The 5,137-nt window shown below is 45.9% G+C and overlaps 1 pseudogene; it reads right to left on the bottom strand.

The window, feature by feature from the left end:
• Positions 1–237: 237 nt before the first annotated feature.
• Positions 238–1,954, bottom strand: LOC139002246 (Na(+)/citrate cotransporter pseudogene; annotated as a pseudogene).
• Between the last annotated feature and the right edge of the window lie 3,183 nt (positions 1,955–5,137).

Here is a 5,137-nt window from a genome sequence, read left to right as displayed (position 1 = left end):
AAAGCTTATAGAATAAGATACAAGAAAGAAAATATTTTTTCATACAGTTGTAACAATGTATTTGTTTTAAGCTAAGAGTTACTACAAAAGAGTGAAAAGTTAAAGAAAAAGTTTGTAAAGTGAAAACATTGCAGTAAGCTGAAGTTAATTTATTATGGAATGAAGAATTTTTTTTAGTGCCGGAAGCTTCGGGAGTCCTCAGGAAGGCGGGGCTGTGTTATGCTCTTGAGGCTCTTCCTAAGTCTCAATATGAGTCACATTAGCCCAGTCAGGAAAATTGTCCAGGTCAAACATGACCCGTCCCCAGGTGTTGATCACCAGAAACACACATAAGACTCCAATTATGTTCATCATTATTCCTGTTTTCACCATGTCAGAAACCTTGAGGTGTCCTTAGGCAAACACGATGGCATTAGGTGGGGTGGCCACAGGCAACATGAAGGCAAAGGACGCACTCAGGGTGCAGGGGAGCATGACGTACAGCGGGTTGAGGCCAATGGAACGTGACATGGAGGCAAAGATGGGCAGGAACAGGGTGGTGGTGGCCACGTTGCTTGTACACTCAGTGAATACAGCAATGAGCAAGGACAAGACCAAGGAGATGGCTGCTGGGGGCAGAACATGCAAGGGCTCCATCTGCTTCCCCATCCATTCAGACAGCCCCGAGGCCTCGCATCCTTTAGCCAGAGCGAATCCACCCCCCAGCAGCAGCACAATGCCCCACGGAACTTTCTCCTGGGTCACCTTCCAATCCAGCAGCGCAGGCGGATAAAACGGAGTCTTTCTTTCTTCCTCAGTCTGGCTGCAGAAGTTGAACTTGGGCTTCTGCGAAGGCACAGTGAAGAGTAATATGGCCACGAAGATGGCCATGGTGGCGTCGGTGACATACTTTGTCTCGCCCTCCGTCCAGGCGACTGACATCTAGCCAGGCATGAAGCCTGGGTCCCGGGAGAACCACAGGGTGACCAGCAGGAGGAAACAGAGCAGGACATTGCCCTCCGCAAAGGAGAAGGGTCCCAGCTTCCTGTATTCCTCCTGCAACACCTCGTAGGCAGCTTTCTCACTAATCTTTCTCTCCAGATTGCAGCCCCAAGCCTTTTTAAAATTGAATCCCATAAAAATACACTGGAGCCAAAACCAGGAAAGCAGCATCATGATCAGCATGTTGGGGAAGGCAAATCCAAACCAGGAGGCGAAGTTCACGGTGTCTTTGCTCTCAGGAAACAGCTCGTGCATCTGGCCCAAGAGCACCACGTTGGGTCCTGTCCCGGTCAGGGTGGCAGTGCCTCCGATGCTGGCTGCATAGCACACGCACAGTGTCATGGCCTTGCACATGTTCTTCCTGTCACAATTCTCCTGTGGCCCCATAGCAGGGACTTCAAGAATCACTTGGCTCCCTGGCAGCTCACCGGTCTTGCCATTGTCCACCAGCTCCCTGGGCACCCTAGGTAGTCCTCGCTGGCTGTGCTCGTGGCCTGCATCTGCTGCAGCATGGCCTCCACTATGGGCACCATCATGGCTGTGGTGGCTGAGTTGCTGATCCACATGGAGAGGAAGGCGGTGGCGCCCATGAAACCCAGCATCAGCTGTGCAGGCTTGGTCCCCACCCAGAGGAGTGTGCGCAGGGCGATTCTCTCGTGCAGGTTCCAGCGCTCCATGGCCACTGCCACGATGAGGCCTCCCAGGAACAGCATGTTAGTGTCCTTCATGTACTGGACACACACCTGATTGGAGTCCAGAACCTTGAGGAGTGGAAAAGCAAGGCAGGCAAGAGGGCGGTGACAGCCAGAGGGATGACTTCTGTGCACCAGTAAGTGGCCATGACGATGATGACGTAGGCACACCTGGCAAACTTGGTGGGCACCAGAACAATGAGTGGCAGCAGCAGTATCGGGGTGAAGAACAAGATCACAAAAGACTTGAACTCAGAGATATAACTCAGTGCCGAAGCCATCGTGCTCTGCTTGAGGTTTAACCACAGCATGCTCCTTATTGTTGGGGTCCAGCCCCAGCAGGTCCAGGGGTTCCCAAAGGTGTGGACGGAGTCGGTGAAGAAGGAATGACATGGAGACAGCATTCAGTTGATCAGCAGCCTAGCCAGGTTGTCTAGCCAGGATCTCCAGCCAGGTTCTGTGTCTTACTGTCTTGTCACATCTGTATTTATACCAGTTGATTTTAATCCTATCAATTTATCTCCATTCCAGGGAGTAAAGATTATGTAGCTTAAGAGTGATTGTTCATAGTTAAAGTGATTAACTACCCGCCTGGCACTTAGTTAAGGGGTTTTATTCCCTCCCTAACTTCAAGGAAAAATCCCCACCTGGGGAAACAACCTTTCTCGGAGAGGTGACCTTGGTTAAAACACATAGCGCCAAGAAGGGGAGCAAACATATTAAGAACAGTATGCCATATACACCAGGTCCCTTGAAACATGTGCTGTGCAGATGTTTCTTCCCTGCAGCGACTGTGTCAAGCAGCAAGGGTGGACCAGCTTCCAGCATTTTAGTAAATTTAATGTAACCCAAGTGTACAGAGTTTATAGTCTACAAGAGTGTACAGTTATGTCCCAGGCATTTACATTCACTTACCACTCACTGACTCGCCCAGAACAAATTCCAGTCCTGCAGGTTTCATTTATGGTAAGTGCCCCATTCAGGTGTACTGTTTTTTATCTTTTTTTAAACTTCATTTTTGTTGTTGACACTATTATAGATGTAGAAAAAGAATCCACAAGAAAATTCACAGTGAAGGGGTTAGCAGAAGCTTTTGCAGACCTCAACAGGCTCCTTAAAAAGTTTAAAAACATAGATATCCCAACACCGAAATATTTCATTAATAGAGAAGAACAAGACAAAAATGGGGAGGATATATTATATGTCCTTCTTTAAAAAATTGTTTTTTCTCCCGTTTTTATCTATTTATTTATATTTTATAATTTTATTTTTAAATAGAGGCCCGGTGCACGAATTCATGCATGGGTGAGGTCCGGTGGGAGGGAGGTGCTGTGGGGAGTTGGCCGGCCAGCCCTCCCCCTGATCGGGGTCGGGGGGGGGGGCCCATCAGGGACCAGGCCAGCCAGAGGGAGGGGCCGCAGGAGGTTGTGGGGGCCAATTGGGGCTCCAATGGGGCAGTTGGCCACCACATTCCGCGTCATAGTGACCAGTCATTTTGGTCATTCTGGTCATTCTATCATTCCAGTTGCTTGGCTTTTCTATATGTAGATTACAATTGATATATATTATTATATTAGTTTCAATGGACACACCAGTGATTAGACAATACAAAACTTAAGTGATCATCCCAATAAACCTTGCACACATCTGACACCATACATAGTTACTAGAATATTCTTGACTATATTCTTGACTATATTCTTAACTATATCCATGGGGATGCTGTACTTTACATCCCTATGACTTTTCTGTAACAACCAATTTGTACTTCTTAATGACATCACCTTTTTTGCCCATCCCCCCAACACTCTTTCCATCTGGCAACCATCAAAACGTTCTCTGTGTCTGCCCTAGCTGGTGTGGCTAAGTAGTTAGAGCATTGACTGGTGCACTGAAGGGACTCAGGTTTGATTCCTGGTCAAGGGTACATACCAGGGTTTTGGGTTCCCTCTCCGCCCCTGGTTGGGGAGTGTTCGGGAATGATGTTTCTCTCTCTTTCCCCTTCCCTCCCTCCCTTCCATTTTCTCTGAAAAGCAATGGAAAAAAAAATCCTTGGGTAAAGATTAACAAAAACAAACAAACAAACAAACAAAAATGTTCTTTGTATTTATGAATCTGTTTCTGTTCTGCTTGTTTGTTTGTTTTGTTTTTAGATTCAATTGTTGATAGATATGTATTTATTGCCATTTTATTGTTCTTTTTATTCTTCTTAAAGAAGACCCTTTAACATTCATATCATACTGCTATTGTGATGATGATCTCTTTTAGCTTTTTCTGATAGCTTTGCAGGGTAGAGTAATCTTGTTTGTAGGTCCTTGTTTTCATCACTTTGAATATTTTTTGCCAATCCCTTCTGGCTTGTAAATCCCCTGACAGTCTTATGGGAGTTCCCTGGTGGTGACTAACCGCTTTTCTCTTGCTGCTTTTAAGATTCTCTCTTTGTTCTTAAAACTTTTGCATTTTAATTGTGTTGTGTCCTGGTGTGGGCCTCTTTGGTTTCAAACCTCTTGTTTGGGACTCTGTGCTTTCTGGACTTGTTTGTTAATTTCATTCACCAAATTAGGGCAGTTTTCTGTCATAATTTTTTCAAATAGGTTTTCAATTTCTTGCTCCCTCTCTTCTCCTTCTGGCACCCCCATGATATGAATGTTGGTATGGTTGAAGTTGTCCCAGAGGCTCCCTACACTATCCTCATTTTTTTTGGATTCCTTTTTCTTTTTGCGGATCTGATTGGGTAAATAGGAGAGAAGTTTTGCCACCAAGTGAAAAAATAACTTATCAAGAAATTTAAAAATATTATGATGAGTATTTTTAAACCTTCTGTGTGTAGCACACAACTACCATGAAAGGAAGTCATTAGCCAAGGAAGAACTCATCTGTGAGTCTCAAATTTTTGATAATAGGATAAAGGAAACTTTAAAAAATATCTACACTAATAAAAGAGAAACATGGTAATTGGCGTACGACCGCTACCCTTCCCATTGGCTAATCAGCGTATCCTTATGCAAATTAACTGTCAGCCAAGATGGCGGCCGGCAGCCAGGCAGCTGGAAGCAAACATGAGGCTTGCTTGCTCCAGGGACTGCAGACTGCAACGTTCCCCACCTAACTTGCTCGGCCTCTGAGTTGCAACTCTAAGCAACTATTTACCATGTTGCAAATAAGAAGCTGAAACCAGCTTTCAGCCAGCCGGGATCTCAGAGCTGAAGTTATACATTGTTTCGATTATAGAATGGCAAACAAACAAGATACAAAGCCTCAGAGCTAGAGCCAGAGCTAAAGCTGGCTCAGAATAAAATAAAAAAAGAGAAAAAAAAGGAGCAGTTGGGAGCTTCAGTCAGCCTGAAAGCAGCCCTCAGCCCCTCACCCAGACTGGCCAGGCACCCCAGTGGGGACTCCCACCCTGAAGGGTGTGTGACCAGCTGCAAACAGCCATCATCCCCTCATCCAGGCTGGCCAGGCAC

This window comes from Myotis yumanensis, unplaced genomic scaffold (genome assembly GCF_028538775.1).
Source record: "Myotis yumanensis isolate MYYU_CA2020_CCGP unplaced genomic scaffold, mMyoYum1.0.hap1 SCAF_2, whole genome shotgun sequence".
Classification (NCBI taxonomy): domain Eukaryota; kingdom Metazoa; phylum Chordata; class Mammalia; order Chiroptera; family Vespertilionidae; genus Myotis; species Myotis yumanensis.
Note: the sequence above shows the minus strand (reverse complement) of the source record. Positions and strands in the feature narration are given on the sequence as shown.